Below are 21433 nucleotides of genomic sequence, written 5' to 3' on the forward strand. Positions count from 1 at the left end.
ATCCAATTTTTGCTATAAATCTTTCAAGGAAAATATTTTCCTGAGCTCTTCTTGTCAAGACATGTTGTGGGGGAAGACAATTTTCTCGCCAGAGCTATATTTGACCTCTTACATTTTTCCCCACCAGAATTCTCGGGATTTCTCACCATGCTGGGTGGAAAGAGGCACGTTCCCCAGCAGAGAGATTTTGCGTGCCAGCAGTCAGGGAAATTCCTATTCCTTGGAAAATTGGTCCCAGTGCACTAAGAGCGAATGGCCAGCCTAGGGCAGAGTTTCCCTGGCTGTGGGCTACAATCCCCCCAGGGCCACGAAGGAGTTCAAAGGGGGCTCTGAAGTGTTAGAAAAAACAGTGCTGGTCAGCAGCTGCTGACTTTTTCCTGGCTGGAAGAGTGAGGCTGTGGTTTCACAAGATTAAGTCTTCAACACCAATTCTGGCTTCTGGTATTCCCTTTCCAGCCTTTTCCTACCGCCTGTTTCATCCTCCCTCCTGCAGTGCACCGGCCCCTCGGTCCTCCCGGAGTGTTGCTTTGTGGCTCTGCTGTGAGAGGGATCGGGAACTTGATCCAATTTGGAGGAAGACACACAAAAAACTAAGTGTTTCCCTGCCAGGCTATTTTTAAGCTGGACTTACTCCCCGCCCCAGTTGGTTGCACAGATGCATCCATGGCTGTACTGGTGTAGCAGGGGGAGTGATGTGTTGCAACCCCGGGGCAAGGGACGAGGAGTGGGAACGCACCGCTGGAGGGCTGTGCTGGCAAAACCACAGCCACACGGGAGACTTAATTACTGGTGGCAAGAGGTTGTGCTCTCTAGAGAACAGGGAATTGCTTTTTCAGTGCCTTAATTGTTGGCAGCATCTCCGTCCCTCCAGAGAAGGGGAGCGAGATTTACCCCCAAAGCCAAAATTGTCTTGCTCTCCTTGTGGGACACAAACGGCTGCTGACTCGGGGGGCTGCATGGAAACAAGTGTGTCAGAAAGGGGCCACCTTTTCCAAAGGTTTGAAAACACAGGCCTTGGAATCCCAATGGAATTTTTCACTCTGGGTGCTCGTGGCAAACCCAGCCCGGTCTGACGGAGAACACGCTGAAGCAGAAGCTGATTGATCTCAGGAGGACATTGTCCCCTTGGAGGACAGTCATGCTCTTGTGTCACTTACCACTGACTTCAATAACTTTATGTTGGTGTACATAAAGAGAAACTTTGATGCAGGGAAGCCACTTCACAGCCAGAACCAGCTGCTGCTGGTCTGAACAGTTTCAGCCAAACAAAAAAGGGGTTGGTCTGAATTGCCAAGAAGTTGTATAAATAACTTCGAGACATTGTTACAGCAAACTGGCCGAGCTTCATGGAGGGACTCCACGAAAACAGCGGAGCTGAAGAGCCTAGAGCAGGGTCTTCTCTTGCAGAGTTTTAGGTGTTGCTGTCTGAGATGATGTGACACATAAAAGCAAATGTTACATGGTCCCAGCTCAATTTGAACCATTCCTGCCCCACGGACAAACGAATTCTCTAGGTGAACTCAGCTCCTTTTGTACTCACGGGAAAAAATACAAAAACATCATTTCGGTGGGAGGAAAAAGCAAGTTAGATGTCCACTGTGACTGTCACTGTTCTATTTTTGCTGGTTGAATTCTAGCACGTTTAAGATGATGGCAGACAGTCAAGATTCACTTAATTGTAATGATGAGGGAAACAAGAAAAGGTTCAGCCCATTAGACAAAGAGCTGCTTTCTCAAAATCTCAGAGCTACCTAGGAACCTTCCTGAAATTAATTAGATTTATTGCCTAAGTGTGCTAAGTTCATACATTCCTAATATATGGACAAATCCCTTTGGAAAACAGAATCTGGATTCCTACATCATTTATATGCCTTTGATCATTTAACAGGAGCCATTTATAGACCAGAGTTGAGAAGTCCAAGACTCTGAACATCACACTGGTTTTAAATTGAGAAGAAGTTATATGAAATCTAAGCACCAACTTCATCACCCACATGGAGCCAGAATGAAGATAAACAACCATCTCCAAGGAGTGGAGTAACTTTGCCCTGCTGCCTTGTTCAGAGGCTGTGCAAGAGCACAGTTTCCATTTCACGTGGAACCTTTTGTCTGTGGAAGAACCCTATTTCTGCCATGTGCCTCGGTCAGAAACCCCTCACACCGGCTTTATCCCGAAGTCTGTGATCTCTGCAAGTGTAGATGTTCAAGGCTTGTGTTTTAATGCTCTCCATTAAAAAAAAAAAAAAAAAATCAAAATATTGCAAAATTTGAAACCCGATCAGGATTCCGGTTTCTGAAAAACAGTTCACAAGTTTACTACGCCTAAACCCAGGGCTTGAGTTTAAAATCCAGGTTCACAAAACCCTCCCTCAATAAAGGGTGATGCTTCTGACCCTGCCCACATAGACACACACACACAGAGCTCGGTGTCAGCCTGGAGCCTCCACCATTAATCACTCCGACATTGCAAACACTATTGCTGTTACCAAAACATGTCAACAATACGAGCCACATCACTTAAGTGATGCTGATGATGTTTTCCTCCTCTTTTAACAAAATAATAAACACTTACTTGCCCTAGGAATTGGAAACAAACTATGAATGGCATGAACTTCGTAAGACCTTGTCCCGTGGAGGGGATGTGCTCTCTTTTCATTTGGATTGATCCAGTACAGCCAGCCCCAAACATGCAAAACTCTTGAATCAGACTGTCTAGAATAAGACTTACAAGATCAATATTTAAAAAAAAAAAAAAAAGGATGTTGAGTTTTCTCTTATTTCAGAGCCTCTCAGTGAATATAGACCTTCATGGCAACGTTTTTTTATGGCAACACTGAGGGTAAATAGTTTCCTTCTGATGGCAAATGAAAGCTGAGATTCTTAGAACAACTTGTTAGATATTTGTTGTTGTGGGTTTTTTATATTGACATGTTTCCACTTACACGTGGAACAGGAATTATCTGTGTTAGCAGCTGCACACATAGATGGTCCCTGTCCCCAAGAGGTTCCAGGTTTAGCTCTAGCTGAAAAATGTTTACACACAAAGAAAAAAGCTGTTTCAAGTGATCAGTGTCAGGTAAAGCTACAGTTTCTTTTTTCACGGGGTTGTTCGGGGATCATTTTATCTGAGAAAGGGTTGAAGAAAGGCAAGTGAGCGACTTTACAGATATTTGTGGTGAAAACATAAAGACAAAAGTGCTTCTTTGTGTGTTTGCCTTATTGGAGAGGGATGCTGGCATCCCTGAAAAATTAGGGGAAGAAGCTGAAATTTTAACAGAGCTCAGAGATGGAGGGTGAGGTTTGGCTGGAATGAGTGCTGGGCTTTTACCAGGAAAGCCTTGATTTCTCTGATTCCATGATAAGGTCTCATGAGTTTTGAGAGGTGGCTGAAGATGCTGCTGAGTTGGCATATTGATGAGGAAAAGGAATGAAATGTTTTTGGATATGAGTCCTTAAGCAAAGAGAACAGAGAATTCTAAGGAGAAAAAAAAGCAGTACAGAAACCAGAAGGGACAGTGGAGGTGTGAATTCCAGTGCTAGAAGAGAAAATCAGATAGCAGGTTAAAATCAGACAAGGAAGAGGTGAAGCAAAAGGACAAACAGGAGGATTGGACCAAAGTGGGAAAATATTAAAGTAGGAGAGTCCTTTTGCAGGCCAGTGGCACAGTTCATACATGGGGCACGTGAATGGTGCTCTCTGGGGAGGGCACAAAGGATGCAAAAATGTCTTCTGCTACAAGCAGCACAAGCAGTGGAGCTGTTCAGAAACAGGAAGTGAACTGGTGTTTCTTTTCTGGTGATGCAGAGCTCTGCTCTTGCCCACTCGCTCTGGCTGCCTCTTTAAAACAAAAAAAAAACAAAAAACAAAAAACAAACAAAAAAAAAAAAAAAAAAAAAAAAAAAAAAAAAAAAAAAAAAAAAAAAAGAAAAAAACCCAGAGATGTAGTGCAAGGAAAAGAAGCCCAAACTATGTGATAGGCAGTGCCTTGCTGACAGATATTAGGGCAGTGTGGGATGCATTGTTTTCAGATTTCTTCACCTCACCTCAAAGAATTATATTTGTTTTATGGATCACAAACGAGGCTTTTTTTTTTTTTGACTGTCAACCTTGGGCACATTCTTGGGTGCCTCCTTCACACAGCCTGAGCAGGCTGTTAATGATCTGAGCTCTTCTAATTTACACATAGCAGTGACTTAAAATTCCTGTGTGTACGGCTCTTACTGTACTGTATTTCAGTACACTGTGGGCAAACATCCCCATTGTCTCCCATATGTTTCAAACAACAAACATAAAACAGGTGATTAAACTCCATAAACAAACAGGGTTTTCCCAGCAACAAATCAACACCTCTCCACGTCTGGTATTTGTGGAATTTGATAAGCCACCCACTTTGCTCCCTCCCTATTCTTGTTATGTCTGTCCTCAGCCTTCTTCATCTTTTATCCCCACCCTGCTTCACTCAGTCTCCAAAGGCAGGCATTCATTGTTAATTAACTGCTGAAACAGTGCAAGCAGCTTGGTTCATGGGATTGAGATGGGAATGGAGCTTTAGGTCTGACTTTAAACTGTTTTGAAAGGCCTAAAAGGCACATTTTCTCTCTCAGAAGGAGTGAGGGAGGCAGGAAGGAGTAACATAGAGGAGAGAGAGGGTTAGGGAATGTAACTGGAAAACCTCAAACCAGTAAATTGAGACACATGTCTTAATCAGTTTGAATGATAGGGGTTTTTAAAAAATCAAAGGTTCTGGTGTTTCTGGTACTTATGTGCTCCCAGATGTAAATACTTGCCTTGTATAATGTTTCAGGGCCAGATACTCCTCTCAATCAGAGTGGTGTAAATCTGGAATTATTCAGGATTAATAAACACTTCCTCCATATAGGAATTACACTGGCATAACAGATCAGCTGTCTCTTATTGTGCTGGCTTATCAAGAGTACTTGAAATTGCAAGAATGATGAAAACAGAGAAATTGTTAAAAATTACTCCGCATTCATTTTCAGTCAATGTTTGCTAAATATCTTGCCTGGAACCTTTAGCAGTAGATGGATGAATTACTGTGTTCCTTTGACAAGCAGAAGTTTCCATCTGCTTGTGCTCTCTTATCTCACAGACTGTGTTTTCTTTTATTGACAAAATGAGGACATTAATAAGTGTTCATGTCCCTTCTCTACCTGTAATGAGATGAGTAGTTGAAATGCTACTTCTGTCTGATTTTCCCTGTTAAAAAAGCTCTATCCAATGGGATGGCTCAGAGTCTCACTTGAGGTTTTCCTTTCCAATTTTACTTGCTGATTCCAATAAGAAACATTCTCAAGATTTGAGGGGTTGATATTTCTGTCTTAAATGTTGAGGTTGTAGCTGCATCCACAGTAAAAAACTTGTTCTATATTCCCATTGTATTCTGCCTAATTGGAACATGATCTGTAGTTGTCCCCAGAAATACATATAATATTCAGCTTATTTAGATCTAATGTAATATTAATAACTCTTCCATGGAGTATCCTGCAGTCTTGCAAATACATTTGGCCTGTGTTGATCAGAAGTGAAAGCATTTAATTCCATAAAGAAAATGGGAGCTCTACTGCTGTCAAATTCAGCAGTTAAATGAAGCAGAAACTCAGTTCAAAGGCCAACTCCTGGAAGCATTTTCCTTTGCAGCAGTTCAAGAAGCAATACCTCCCTTTTGGGATTGTCCAGGAGAACATGCTTATAAACTAAATGCCATGGTTTCCTAACAAGGACAAATATCTCATGTCTGGTAAAAAAAACCCAGAGTGTGTGAATTCAGCAACTCTAAAGCGAAAAATTGATTCAGAGGATTTTTGCTGCACTTCCCGTCCTGGGAGAGGGCTCGGACTTGGGAAGTCCAAATCTCTCCTCTAAGCAACATCCACGTGATGAAATGAGCTATTCCCTTCCTATTCTCTCCCTGAGGCCAGGTGTCTTAATCCTACAGACTCCTGGATACACCTAAGAAATAAGACTTGGAGGGAGAGCAATGGGTTGCCCACAGAAGCTGTGGCTGCCCCATGCCTGGAAATCTTCAAAGCCGGATTGAGTGGGATTTGGAGCAACCTGGGATAGCAAAAAGTGTCCCTGCCCATGGCAGGGGGTTGGAACTAGGTGAGCTTTAAGATCCCTTCCAACACAAACCATTCCATGATTCCATGAAAGCAGCTTGCAGAGGCCTCATGTCTCTGCACGTTGCTGTTGCAGGACACAATCCTACTCCCAAAGCAGCACGATTTCCCCCAGATCATATTTCTCTGCTGCCTGCTTTTCCTTTTCCCCTCCAGCTTCCTTATTCTCTGATGTAGGTATGGAGTAGGTATGGAGCACAACACCTGTGAGGACCTGGGCACTGTCATCGCTCTAAATAATAATCACCAGTAATGAAAGGGCAAAGGAGAGGAGGGATTTCTGGCTCCTGCTCCCTCGGAGTCTTGGGTGTTCTACAAGCCTCCTTCAGATGTGCTAATAAGGAGCGAGATGCTGAACTCGAAGGACCCGGATTTAAATATTCTGACCCACCAGCGCAGATACAGCAGATACTCGGGGGGGGGGGGGTTATCTGGGAGCCTTTTCTCAGGTGAGGAGCAGCTCTCCCGTGCCCTGGAGGTGCCCGTGCGGTTGCTCTGCCCACGGCCCCCTCTCAGATCCCGGCTGAGGCGCTTTTCCTGCCTGTGAAAGGGAGCAGGGGGGGCTTATCGGCAGCATCTGAAACGTCGTGTGCTCCACCGAGGTCTCTGCACCAATCACGGGGGTGTTTTTAATCACGCCGAACAGGAAATAGCATGCTGCATTTAAATACTGTATATAATTATCATGGGAAATATAATTAGCAAGCATAATTAAATGGGCTTGACTGCCTATCAGGCTGTTTCTTGATTTTTCACTCAATCCAGCTGTTTCTCACAGGCTCTTTGCTTTGAGCACTGGTGGTCTGTGACAGAACCTCTGCTCAGAATGAAGGAAGAATTACTTCTTTAAAAGCTGTTCATTTAATCTAACTAGGCCAATTTATTTAAATGCAATCATGACATTTTCCAATACAATCTCCTTTACTTATTACTTTAGAAGCTTCATTTTGGAATGTCTAGATTCATCCAAAATATTCCAATTTGAAGGTTTTAAAAAAACCTCAAGTATATAGAGTCACTGATGGCATGGGCTGGTTGTTTATTATGTGTTTGTTTAGTGTGTTGCACAATGGAGGCCTGATTCTTGATTGGATTCTCTTAAGTGCTACCAGCATATACAAATAAATAATGATGGTAAAATAAGTGTGGTTAATTACTCACTACAATGCTGGTTTATGATTATTCTTTTTCTTCCTGCTCAGAAAGGAAGCATTCTGAATTACTGCAGAAAATGTTCTGCATTCCCTCCAATAAAGCCATAATACTGCAACAGTGTTGCCAGTGTTGGGAAGGATATGTTCTGAAAATGAGTGGAACTATATTTTTATATTAAAAATGACCCTTTTTTTGGACCAGTGGGCAAAAATGGTTGGATTGAGTCACGTGGGTGGCTGAAGTGAGTGAACAGCTTGCTGCCAGTGAAAGAGGCAAATCCATACTCTCCCTTTCCTGAGCAGGACACTGAATTTTTAGGCCAGGGCTAGAGCTCATGCAACCCCTTAGGAAGCTAATTCAGGTCCCTATGCCAGCAGATACCTAAATATCTTCTCCCCCCCCCTTTTTTTTTTCCCTGAGCTGAATTAGCTCACAAAGGAATCAGATGAGCAGTAGTGTCAGTGAGAGGGGCATGCAGGTCCATCCATGCAGGGGTGGGGGGGATAACCTGCTCTCGGTGTTCTCAAGAACACCCAGAGATGAACAGTGTAATAAATCAGTTCAGGGTGTGTAACAGCAGATACAGTGCTGTACTAACTAATCATACGATCTCTTAGTTAGTCATAAGACATGATCATATTTTCATGAACAGTGAATGTGTGAGCTGTCCAATCACCCAGCTGTATCCACCGGATTTGTATCAGGCCTGAGCACTGAGTCACATTCCTGTTGCCTTTGCCAGAGCCCATGAAATGCAGTTTATGCCACCATTGTGCCAGTTTTGAAGGGACAGGAAGCACTTGATGGAGGACTAAGTTGAACAGTGCAAACAGACAGTACCTGCTCCAGTGAGAATCCTGCCAGTGAAAAATGAGCCTCTCAACAGACTGCAGGACAACTGAGACCATGTGAATGATCTACATTTTGTGTCACACAGCTGTGGCATTTTTAATCTGGTACTAGCCCCTCTAACCCTGTAAAGCCACAGCCTGAGTGCATTGTACAGGTCCCAAAGCCCCTGCTCCCTGCAGGACCTGTGTCCTTCTCACAGGGAAAGAGTGGTTGAAGTAGCAAACAGCTTCCTCATGCTCACTGGAGGACCCAGGACTCCACACTTGTGAACCATCTTCACCAAACCAACAGGCTATGCAGTATTCTTTGAGCTTTAACAAATACTCAGTACTTTTTATCTTACTGAATATAATACAAAGAAACTGAAGAATCTATGTCTGACATCATTGCTTAATACCAAAATGCTCCAAGAAGCTGATTTCCAAGGCGATAGAAAAGCAGAAGTCTAATTTATTGGCATAGTGAAAGGATTTAGCTACCTTACTTCTCCATGACAAAAGTTACTTCATTCCAAGTGTAGGGGAAAGATTTGACTTCAACAGAAACAGTAAATTCAATACAAAGTATTGAATCTAATTCCAATTCAAAGATGACAGGTAGCTTTTCCAACGTGTGTCAGTATTTCCTGAAGTCAAGGGAGAGAAGCTGGGCACACACTTTACAGATCATTAGCACAGATAATTAGAGGAAGAGGACGTGGCTGTTGCTGAGAATCATATTCTGCTTCCAACCAGAGATGCCTGGCTGACCTGATAACCACACAGCAGCAAATGGCAATCCAGAGAGTTAGGGGCCCTCTAATTTGCCCAGTGCCCAAAATGCCAAAGCCCAAATTCCACGGTTTCTTCTCCAAGCATACAGCAGAACTAGTCAAAACAGCCATAAATACATTTCCCCTGTATCTGCACATTCCATAAATAGTACAAATATAATTTTATAGCAATGGCTGAGACTTGAAGACTGGGATTATCTGCTTGGATTCAGACACTTGTAGAGTTTTAACTTTAGAGCTTGAACTTTGGAAAGATTATGACTGTAAATCTATTCTTGCTTTTACAACACAACCATGTGCAGGCTCACATATGCCAGCAGCAAACAAAATTTTTCAAGAGCATTACTGCTTCCCCTGGAACCAGTAATAATGTTGTCCCTGACTTTGTAGAAAGACTGACAGTACCCTCTTTTATACACTTTTAAAAGTACTTTCTTTCTGTTTTTGTTGTATTTTTCTTTATTTCTTGAGAAATTATTTCGTACTAATTTTTGTGTTTACTGCTTTGTAAGAAGTCATATCAGGTTAGGTCTTTTCAGGTACTGAGAAACCAGAGAAATTAATTTTACGTCAGATCATATATAAGCATGTGCTGATCAGAAGGGGACAGGGTGCCCAAGGAGCCAGAAGATGCGAGAGTTGCCAGACCTTCCTGAAGGAATAAAGGGGAGACAATCAGAGCAGAGGGAGCAGCAGATCTTTCACTGCCTTTGAGGAATCCTGGAAATCCCAGTGCTTTCTGAGGCTGTGGAGTACCAGCCCATTTTAGACACCAAAGGGGATCTGAGCAACAGTCCAGCCATTCACTGGCCAGGCACTGATTCCAAGATATCAACCTGTGGAGAAGGACGGTGGGTAGATGGGGAGTAGCCTGTCCATTGTGGACATACATTTTATTTTGTGTTAGACTGAGGTATCTGCAGCACACTTGACCAGCTTCCATCCTTACCACTTGTTGATTATCCTCTGAAGTCATCAGTCACTTTTCTGTTCCCTTTGGTGGGAGCTGGATGGAAGTTTTTTTCTGGCAGTTTATAACAACCATTTTATCTGCCTTCTGTCAGCGCTTAGTTAGTGCTAAATTGAAGTCAAATAGGCAAGGACAAAACTTGCCATCTAAGAGAGACTCTGTGTTTTCAGTGACTTGGTGATTAGACCACCAGTCCAGATGTCAGGAGACTGGGGTGGGAAGGGCTGGAATTGATGTCACCCGTTTCTAAGCTGGTTCAAGGCTCCTGGGTATCAAAGGCAAACTGAATTTTAGTGGAGACACTGGATAACAGGTGGAGCTGGTATGAGAAACCAGCTGGGTTCTGATCCTGCAGGGCAAATGCTGCTGGCAGTGGCTGCCTCTACCTGAGCAGAAGACATTGCCCCAGGCAGCTTATCCTCAGTGCAGGTTTGTTTCTCACTGGATATGTGTCTATGTAAGAACTCTACATGTGCTTTCTCCTCTTGGTTCTATCTTACCTGAGAGCTGAAGTATTTTCATACCCTATTTTCAGCCTTTCAACTGGATGCTTTGTCTTCCACCACTTATCACCAGCAAGAAGCTAGTGATGCTTCACTGACCCCAGTGGATTTTGTGTGAGCTACTCCTTGTTTAACTGTGTTTGATTATCAGCATGGTATTGGCAAGGTCCAGTGAGCACTGGATATCCAACAGGGACCAGTAAAGCCAACAATGCTTGTCATACAGTGTATTATATTCAGTGCAGAGAAAGTTTCTCCATTGTTGTCAGATTAAAAGAGCCCACAAAGATATCCTGGAAAGAAACAACTCTTGGGTAAAGTGTAAAAACAATACTCTTGTAAAAGTACAGAAAGTACTTCGAGCAGTAATGAAATAGTAAAGCCCCCTAATATTACCCACCTATTATTTTGACACCTAAATTTATGACATAAAACCCTTTCCTGAGCCACATACCTTTAAAAGAAAAAGCAGTGCATCAGCCCCTCTTGCCACAGAGAAAACACTCAAGGAATAAGGTGGAATGGCAGATTTTTCTCTTGCTAATTATACCTTTAATTCTGAAAATAGCAAACTGTTTCCAAGAGTTTGTTATGCAGAGCTGTAAATTGTTCTGCCTGCCACCGTTTGCTTATTTTGCTCAGTGTAACTGCACCAAGAGTTGCTTAATCTGAACCACGCTCTTTTCTCCAGGGTAGAAAAAAAGTTTGCTTTTCAGGAAATTGTAGTCAACATTGGAAAGCTGAACCTGGCAAAAAGCTCAACTCTTTTTTGTGAGCTAAATTTGTAGGGAGTGTTATGTCCGTTCAAGTAACAAGTAAGGCAGAGAAATAATAATTTCCTTCTCTAAACAGACTTGGATAGGTTGCAGAAACCTGCTAAATATTGATTCTGTTCAGGTTGAGTTTCTAAATCTTGGAATTTCAGTAGAACTTGGGAAAAGCTTTGTGAATTGATTTAGAAACAATGGTGTACTACAGTTATTTCAAACTACAGTAATTTTTAGTTCATTTTCATTTAATCCTGTGTTTGAGGGAAGTAACAACATATATTTGTAGGAAAAAGCATATTATATGGGAGCAGGTGTTTCCCTGGAATCCTTTAAAGGGCTTTTCCCTGTTTTTCATGTGATTGTTCCTTCTTTCTGTTCATAAAAGTTGTCTCCTTAGGGGAAAAGACAAGGAATCATTATGTATTCAGACATTCTTACAGTCCAAATCTGCCACATGGTCAGTCTGATTCTGCAATGTCAAAACTGGAGAAGCATTAATAGCTGGTGGAGAAGTGCCAGAAAGCTAATCCAGTTTGAGGGGGGGGGGGGAGGGAAAGAGACTTAAATACCTGTTTCTTCCTTTTTTTAAAATGTGGTGTTGTGAGGGGTTGTAAACCCATATTATATATCGTACCTAAAATGCTCATTTCTTGGTGACTTCTATTCTGCCACGGTTTTGGACGACCAAGTGGCAATAATAAACACAATTAATTTAGGGTTATAAATAATTTTAAAATTAAGGATGGGGATAAAATAGGAAAACAGCTGCCACAGTAATAAATGGTTATTCCTTATTTAGGATGATCTCTTTTTGTCTTGTAAATACAGGTCCCCAGTGAAAAGGAAGGATGAGTTTGAAGCATTACTTTCCCTGCAGTTGCAGTGCAGTGCTCTAGGAAACAGGTGAGCTTGCTAAATATTGACATGCTGCAAATCCCCTGACAACACAAGGCAGGTGGAAAATCAGGATACCCAGCAAATGCAGGGGAGCAAATCAGATCAGTTGAGTTCGAATTTCTCTAGAATAACAGTAGCTACATCCCACCTAATAGCAGAGCATCGGTAAGGTCTCTGAAGACCGTGGGTAAGGGTTTGGCTCATTTCTTACCCAAAGGACAGACACAGGTGAAGTGGGAGGGTTTGACCCGGTGTTTTCTATCGTGCAACGTGGATTTCAGCATCGTGGCCGCGGCCTCCCCGCCAACAGGAGGGAGGGAGGGGGCGATGGCTGCAGCTCCGCGGTCAACAGCGAGCGCGGCCGGAGCTCGCGGCCGCGGGGAACATTCCTGGTCGTGGGATGCATAAGACAAGGGGTTGCCGGCGGCCATGGGGTTTATTTCCCGACAACCGGGCTTTCCCCCGGCGTGTGCCGCCGAACGGCTCCCCGACCCCGGCGTCCCTATCCCGGTGTCCCGACCCCGGCATCAGGGCAGTCGCTCCCCGAGCCCGCATGGCAGAGCCGCGCTCGCACCGCCGGGAGCCGGGAAGCGGCAAGAGACGGGCTGCAGGGAAGGGCGGGCGAGACGGGACGGGACAAGGATAGGACGGGACAGCGGCGGGACGGGACAGTGACGGGTAATACAAGACGGGACAGGACAAGGACGGGACAGGGACAGGACAGGATAAGACGGGACGGGACAAGGATGAGACGGGACGGGAGAGCGACGGGACGGGAGAGCAGTGGGATGGGACAGGGATAGAACTGAACAGAGACAGGACAGGACTAGGACGGGGCAGGACGAGGACGGGGCAGGACGAGGACAGAACAGGACCAGGACAGGACGAGACTGGACCATGACGGAACCAGAACAGGACCAGGACGGGACGCGAAACGACAGGGCAAGACAGGACCAGGACGGCACAGGACCAGGACAGGACGGCACAGGACCAGGACAGGACAGGACAGGACCAGGACAGGATGGGACAGGACCAGGACAGGACGGGACAGGACCAGGACAGGACGGGACAGGACCAGGACAGGACGGGACAGGACAGGACCAGGACGGGACAGGAAAGGACAGGACAGGACCAGGACGGGACAGGACCAGGACAGAACGGGACAGGACAGGACGGGAAAGGACAGGACCAGGACGGGACAGGAAAGGACAGGACAGGACCAGGACGGGACAGGACCAGGACAGAACGGGACAGGACAGGACGGGAAAGGACAGGACCAGGACGGGACAGGAAAGGACAGGACAGGACAGGACCAGGACGGCACAGGACGGGACAGGACCAGGAGAGGACGGGACAGGGCAGGACCAGGACGGGACAGGACGGGACAGCGGGGACCGCAGGGCGGCACCGCCCCGGGAGCGGCCGCGCCGCTGATTGGCCAGTCCCGCCGGCGGCGCAGCCAATGAGGTGGCGCTGCATCCCGGCCATTCATCATCCCGCGCGCCCCGCGCACATCGCCACCGGCCCGGAGCCGCGCTCAGCTCCGCTCGGCTTAGCTCGGCTCGGCTCAGCTCAACTCGGTTTAGCTCAGCTCGGCTCGGCTTAGCTCAGCTCGGCTCGGTTTAGCTCAATTTGCCTTAGCTTAGCTCAGCTCGGCTTAGTTTAGCTCAGCTCTGCACAGCTTAGCTCAGCTCAACTCAGCTTAGCTCCGTTCAACTCAGCTCGTTTTAGCTCAGCTCGGCTCACTTTAGCTCAACTCAGATCGGCTCGGCTCAGCTCAGCTCAGCTCAGCATGGCTTGGCTTAGCTCCTCTTGGCCTGGCTTAGCTCGGCTCAGCTCAGCTCAGCACAGCACAGCAGGACCAGGGCTGCAGAGCAGCACAAATCCTGCGGGGCTGCCTGTTTGTGCGGCTGGAAGCGGAGCTCCCGCCTTTCCCAGCGCGCGCCGGCCATGAAGTCATCCCGTGCTGCTGATTGAAATCATCTGTTTTCAGTTCTCTGACAAATTAATTGAACTTTCCTCTGACTCAGGGGCCTTCTGACTTTTGAAGGAGATTTTGTCTACACGCCGTCTCCCAGACGAACACAATTTAATTTTCTGGGCTTTAAAGGAACTTTATGTTTCCAGAAAGGCAATGAAAGAGGCATTTGTTCGGTGATAGCATTGCAACTTCTACAAATATGGCACAAGAATAGAAGCTTATAAAATGTTGATTTTACTACAGCTGATAACCAGCTCCAAAACGTGTTAGATCCTGAGATGCACAGGACTGACAATGTTGCAGGCCAGGAGTTACTTTCTTTCAAGTATATTGAAAGAATGCTCCTTAAATAACTGTGAGAGCTCTTGCAGGGCAGAGCTGAGACAGTGCTGAGCCTGTGCCCATTTGCTGCGCTGATCAAATAACTACTGATAAAGGACATATTCCAGTTCAATTTTGTTTCAGCAGGAGTAGCAAAGTTCAACTAGAGTCCAAATCCCCACTGCTCCCAAGTCCTGCATCCAAGGTTGTGATTCAGGCTCCCTAATGGTGTGGTTTGTTCCACTGCTCTTCATCTACCCTTGAGAACTTTTAAAACTCGCTTTTCAAGTACAGTGAGACAAATTCTGCTTTCAGGTACCTGAATGTTGCTGCCTGTGATCCTCATCTGGGCATACCCAGTATTTGCAGTGACTCAGGGCAGGAAAGACAGGGCAATGCCAGGCTTGGACACTGACGAAGGAGCGCTGAGGGTTCAGACTGTTTGCCATGCTCAGCTAAGTTTATATGTATACTCTGCATTTTTTAGTTGTACCTGTTAGTTTGTCCAGTTCAGAAAATCACAAAAGCACATAATTAACTCTGTGGGCTTCAGCTCTCATTTACTGGGGTAGATTTAAGCACATTCTCAGAGCTAAGCACAGGCTTATGTTGTTTGCTGAAAACAGAATGAAGAGAATTTGCTGTTTCTCTTGGTCCATCTGAGTTCTTGTTTCCTTTTCTCTCCCACTTCCCATCCACTCTAAAATCCAAATGATTTGTAAGCATTCATTGATTTATCTTTTAAATAGTCCTGGGAAATAAGGGTGTTATTTGTAGCCCTTCATTTACATAAAAAACAGGTGATATAGAAAAAATTTTCTGATGTTATCTGGAATCAAATGCAAATTCAGTCCCATGCTTTGGCTGTGGTGGCCAGGACCTCAACCAGCTCTAATTGACTGCAGGACTTTCCTCATGGGCTGACCCTCACATTGTTTCCAGTTCTTCATCATCTAATTTGCAGTTGCTACTTTGAAAAGTCAACTAGACAGCGCTGAGTTAATAAAAAATCTGTGTTCCACTGAAGTGTTAGAAAAGAATTAAAACATAGATACTAAAATCATAATAATAAGTGGCTGACATTTCAGCACAAAGCCTCAGACCCAAACATTCCCAAATACCAGAGAAATATGGAAGTGAATCCAGACCCACACATTATGACTTATCTCTTTCTCTGACTTAGCCAGATCAGCCTCCCCCCAAAATTCTGGCTGTGTTTGAATCCTTCAGTCAGTGTCTTTAGTTTCATTAAAGCTTTAATTCTGATGGCAAATCTGAGCTTTGCATCTTGCATAATTTAATTTTTAATTCAGGTATGTTATAATTTCTAGCACTGTCACTCAGAAGAAATCATCCTTTGATTTCTAAATTCAGCAAAGTCAACAACGGACTCTCAGCAAAGCTTTATTTCAGTACCAGTAGCAGGTGAGTTTAGAGCTGGTTTGTGTAACTTATACAAGTAGAACCACAGTTTTCAGACCTGTATCTACCTCAGGAATGCTGGTGCTCCTAGAAAACAGGAAAAAAATGGCAGGAAAATGTCTAAGTCTAATAACACATTTTAGGATGCTGAGGGGTTTGCAATCTGCTCGTGTGATAATGTTGGTAATGATATTCAGTGCCTTTGCTTATGCTTTTCTGCATTTATTATTCAAGCCCAAGAAGTTCGTCAAAAACATAAGAGATTGGACATGGAATCTGCAGCTGGTCAAAACTTTTATTATCCAGACACAATAGTTACTAAGGCACATTGAAAAAGTTCTAACTGTACTATCATCACCTCAGGTTGTGAAGCAACATGAAATACAGTTGTTGTTTCAGGATTTTTCAGGGATATCATGGAAAGGGATGGCTATATTCATCTGGACCACCCCTTCCTATCCAGTATTTTAATTCTGTGGTTGCATGTAGCCCAGCTCTGTATTTTCAAACTTTCACTCCGTTGTGGCAAATTCGAGTTAAAGGAGATTTTGTTTCTTATTTCAGTCAAAATTCTCACTGACTTTAAAATTCTCCTTTTGGACTCTTACAGTTTTACTTGACTGAAAAAGAGGCACAAAAGCCATCAAGTTGCTTTGCAGTTCTGGGGTGATGGTGGGGGGTAATTCTTGTGCCCTAGGTGGAGGTTGCTGCTGCACGTTCTTGAAGGTTTCGATGTGCATCTTTAAAATATTTTATATCAATATCTGGTTCTAAAATGTGTGAAAGAACCTTGAAATAAGGAAGTCTTGTTTGTGTCAGTCTGTAATAGCCCTTCCTCACATTCCATCTGCTGATATTTAAGAATGGCTTTCAGTTCACTTCTTAGTTACCCCTGATTTTTGAAAGTATGTATATATTATACAACTCTACACCACCAGAACATACAGTGCAATTCTCTTTTACCACAGATTTATAGATTAGTGTCTCAGCTTTTAGTGGTACAGTGAAAAGTATAACTACAATAAATGCACATGTAGCCACCAGACATGGCCCAAATATCACCCAGTGGTGTCAACTCAAAACAGTACAGGATGTGAAACAAAAGACATTCGACCTCTCCATGAGGGAGTGACAAAAGCTGCTTTTTGTTTTCTTCTTTTGACACTAGGATCTACCTGAATTTGTCTCTTATTTTCCCCCTTTCCCTGTAGCAGGAGTTGATTAGATAGGACGTGTCTCCCTGGCTGAGATCAACACTCTGAAGAGTGCAACAGCAAAGGCCTTGATGATAACCAAGGTATTTTACAACAATAATTGCTTTGAACTGTGCCCCATGCTTCAGAATGCCAGTGCAGTTGTGAGGGAGTGAGGAACGAAACAGATTTTGTAACTACAAAAGAAGTTTTTTCTGTTGTGCAGAAATTGGTTGTTGATGCAGAATTTGGTCCCATTTTATTATAGAGACAATGAAACCAACTATTACAGGGGTTGTTTTTCTTCTATCAGTATGTGCCTCTAGCTCTCCAAAACACCAGAAGAAAAACTGCCTTCTTGGGCCAAATCTGTCTTATCTTTATACTCATGGAATAGTCTCCCCAGCTTCAGTGCAATTAGTCACAAGTGAGACAAGTGTCCTACATCTCTTGTAAAAAAAAAGGAATTGAAAGTACCCATGATTATTCCTTATGACATTGGCATTTCTGCAGCAAAACTTCACTTTTCTAATCTAAACTGAGCGAAGTGCTCTTAGGATGACAGTCAGATAATAAGGGAAATGAAGTCAGGGAATCTTTTTCTAGATTTTAGATTGAATTTCTCTCTGTCCACATTCATTCCCCTTTTAATTTGGTTTGTTTGCAGATGGAGCTTGTTCAGGAAGGCAAAGTGTTGATTTAGCAGCCAACACTTATTTAATAATGAAACGAAATTAGTTTTGCAGTGAAGGAGAATTCACTTCAGGAAGAAACTTTTAAAGATTACACCCACCAAACAGGAAATGGAAACAGCCCCGTGTGGTTTAGGTAGTTTGATTGCAGTGCCAAGGGTGTGAATTGCCGAACAGCTTTTGCTGGCTGAGCTGTTGTCTGCTCTCCCCTTCCTCCCGACTGCTCCTAGGTGTCCGCTCCTGCCGGAGCCATCCCCCTTCCATCTGGATCAAGCTGCCGAGCTGCCTTCCAGTGCCTTAGGGGCAAACGTGGCTGGAGGAGAATTGCTAGCAGCTGCTTGCACTGCTTAGTCATCGCTGCCACCAAGAACCACTGTCTGAGAGAGCCGAAAAATATTTGCAGCGTGTATTTACAAACAATTGCTAGACAGATTTTGTCTGCACAAAGCACTTGTCAAACAACTTCGAGCAGGAAATAAATACAGATAAATAGATGCTCTTTTGCCCGAGGAGAGCATATGCCCAGATTTTATGTTGTCTAATTGTGCTGCCACAATATTAAATAAAGGCAGTGCAACTATGAGATGTAGCAGGATGGGACTTTTTTTACTTTTTTTTTGTTGTTGTTTCTTTGGACCTATTCTGATGAGGGATTGTGTCAGTTAAACATTTTAGGAAACAGAAGCCACTTCTCTATAGGAACTTAGCAGCAGGACTCCCAGCTAAACCACAGTCAGTGTTTGAGTGGGTACTGATACCAGCCTTGGCTGAATGACTTTCGAAAGCAGCATCACGTAAATGTGGCTGAATAAAATAAGAGCAGATCAGAAGCAGTTCCTGAGACTTAAGTGAATGACCTTCCTTGCTGTTCTCGTTTCCAAATGTTTGGCAGACTCTCCCCTGACCACTATATTTCATTTCCATGCACCCCTGTGCTTCCCAATTCCGGCCAGGAGCAGAAGCAGAAGTAATAAAATACCACAAGAAAAGTTATTCTTGTGATATTTCCGGTGCTACTGGATGCAGCACCAACAGGAAATCTCATGAGAAAGGCTGATCCTTCACAGTTTCCAGGCCCACTTTGGAAACCCAAGTGACTTGGTCAAAATAAACAGTAAATAATTATCCTCCAGCTTTGGGGAATAAAACTCCTTCTCCCAGCATTTCTGGTCCAGTCACCTCTACTCCTCTGCTCCCAGTGTGCAATGGTAGTCACAGAGAAGACTGTGGTTGGATCAAAATAGTCTGAACCTTTATTTCTACCCAATTATCTGAGGTGAAAGAAGAGGCCTGCAGACATGAAGCTCTCTCTCTTCTAAAATGCACCAGTCTTGAGAGCCCACTGTGCCTCAGGATTGCTGCTTCATCCTCCACACGTGTCTGCTGATGATGATTTGCAGCAAGGAAGGTGTTCTCCTCTCACTTCAGCCTGCGTGGATGTCCTCCAGGAGGATTCCCAGTCTCCCAAGGGACTAAGAAGGTGGAGAGAGAAAAGACCTCGGGGAAAAAAAAAGGGGGAACACTGACAGACTCACATCCAGCTGGTGAAGGAACAGCCCACAGGAACCATCTCAACATACACAAGAAAACCCCATGAGTCTCAGAAGCATTCAGGTGATTCTCACCTTTCCTTTCCTGCTCTTCCACTCACCCCTCATTGCTTTGTGTGTGTTATGCAGGATGGGGAAGGAGCTGTGCCTATTCTGCCTGAAATGTTAAGTTTCAGGTGATAACTCAAGCGGTTTGGCCACATGCTTGGAATGATTAATACCACTTCCAAGCCCAAGAACTGCCATCTAGGGGTCGGTCCTCAGCCCGCAGGAAGGGGACCTTTCCTTTGACAGGGCAGCAAATGAGGTCCACAGAGGCCTGCAGGTCTTAAAACTTCCCTGCAGCATTTTGCAGAAGCTCTGCAGCTCAGCTCTCTGGTGGACACACACGCCAGCAGAGATGATGACTCAGATGTAAACCCTTCCTGAAGTGTCGCTCTCCAGAACAAATGCCTTCCCTCTCTGGTAACTGATACAACATTTCTGGCCCTCCAGCTGCAAGACCAGATTGCATTTGCAGTGTCACTTTGGCAGTTAAAAAACAACCTTGTCATAGTCATCTGCTTCAGCACTAAGCATCTAGTCCAACTGACTGTGGGCCTCTTTGTTTCCCTCACATGCAGCCAGGATGCAGGTCTCTAGCAATGCTTGATACTCAGGACATTTGGGGATGGAATGTAACCACTTAAAACTGTTTGGTTTGTCACTTTTGGATTTGCTACATAAGGCTCTGTTAATACAAACGGGCCTGTTTATAATATTCATCAGACAGTGGAAGAAATTCCTCTGATGTCTGTCTAATGCAGCGAGCAGACTCCTTGATTATTAACATACTGATTGTGTACTCTTACTTCAGATGTCAGCTCAACACTGGGGAAAGGGAGCTGGGGGAATAAGAAATGCAAGACACATGACATGCTCGGGATTTGGTCCGTGAAACTGGAAAAAATATTTACAGGGTTAGATCGTGTTTTTGTGTCATTCTTTCCTTTTATGTAATATTTGGAGAAGCCGCTGACTTTTCAGTTCTTACCCAAGTGAAGCCACACCTCTGAGCACTGGAGCAATCATTGCAGGGGAGGGAATGGGAGAAACATGTCCTGGTCTTTTCTTAATCCCTTCATTGATGTGCTCATTAGTGTCGGCACAGGGATCATCTGATGCATCTCATCCCTCCCCCAGCACTTCCTTAGCTCCCTCGGCATTTCCAGACGTTCTAAACTTCCAGCTCAGGGGCCGGGATGCTCCAAGTGTTTTTCCTGTGTGCTTCCCGGACCCTGCTTGTGGTTGCTGGATGCTCCAACCCCTCTCACCACGTGCAGCTTAACCAGATCTTCATTGCCAGCCCTCAGTAAACGCTGCAGAGGAAGGAATCCTGCTTTGCTTGGTCGTGCATGAAAATACCCCTTGGAATGTAAGTCACGGCTCTCAATGTGCTCAATATTCTCTGAGCAGCAATAACTTTGGTGGGTATCAGCTGCTGCATCCTGTCACCAGTTACTTACCCATTTGCAGTACTTTCAGTTATTAATAAGGCCTTTTTTGATGCCTTAGTCATAGAAAATCCAGCAGATACTTTTTTCCTGATGCAGTGTTCTCATCCCTTGGGTATGATATCTTCTTTTCAGTTGCTGCTCGTTGTTTTTGTGAAGGAACTTTCACTTTTGGTTGGTTCCAGAGCCCACCCTGGATATCCCCTGGATGGGCTGAAGTACAGTAGATACGACATTAAATAGCGTTCATGTGGAAATTTAGAATCCAAATAGAACTTGTCCCGTTGCCCAACAATGAGTCATTGTCCTTTTTCTCTTTTTAGCCAAAAGCAGATTCAGAAGCTGTGAGACAGTTTCCTGCAGATAAGAGATAAATCGAAGGGAAACCTGGCAAAAAGATGATGGTCAAGCTGCAAGATATCGTTTCCTCCAAAGCCTCTACATACTAATTAACCATTCCAAGCATATTTTCAACAGCATTTAGGGATTTCCTCATCAGAATAAACTTCCTCCCATGTTATCTTCATTTTTGACATCCGGTGTTACAGTCTGATACAAGAGTCAGGGTTAAAAATTCCTGATATTGGGTTGTGTGTCTGTGTGTATAAATACGCACGAGCGCGCGCGCACTCACACGATTGAAGCTTTGCCAGTATCACTTTGGAATTTTAATGCCTGATCCAAAGTCCTCTGTAGTCAGCAAGAGATTTTTCTGTTCACT

At 44.3% G+C, this 21433-nt stretch overlaps 1 long non-coding RNA gene across 1 annotated transcript in view; it reads left to right on the forward strand.

Annotated features, from left to right (window-relative positions):
* The window catches only part of LOC113993911, an 89510-nt gene that overhangs the window by 39144 nt on the left and 28933 nt on the right, over positions 1-21433 (forward strand). Inside the window, exon 2 of the long non-coding RNA XR_003542821.2 lies at positions 11992-12066. This is a non-coding gene — a long non-coding RNA (uncharacterized LOC113993911). The remainder of the gene's footprint in view (positions 1-11991; positions 12067-21433) is intronic.

Source organism: Pipra filicauda, unplaced genomic scaffold (genome assembly GCF_003945595.2).
Source record: "Pipra filicauda isolate LSUMZ 115617 unplaced genomic scaffold, ASM394559v2 scaffold45_size4122338_pilon, whole genome shotgun sequence".
NCBI lineage: Eukaryota > Metazoa > Chordata > Aves > Passeriformes > Pipridae > Pipra > Pipra filicauda.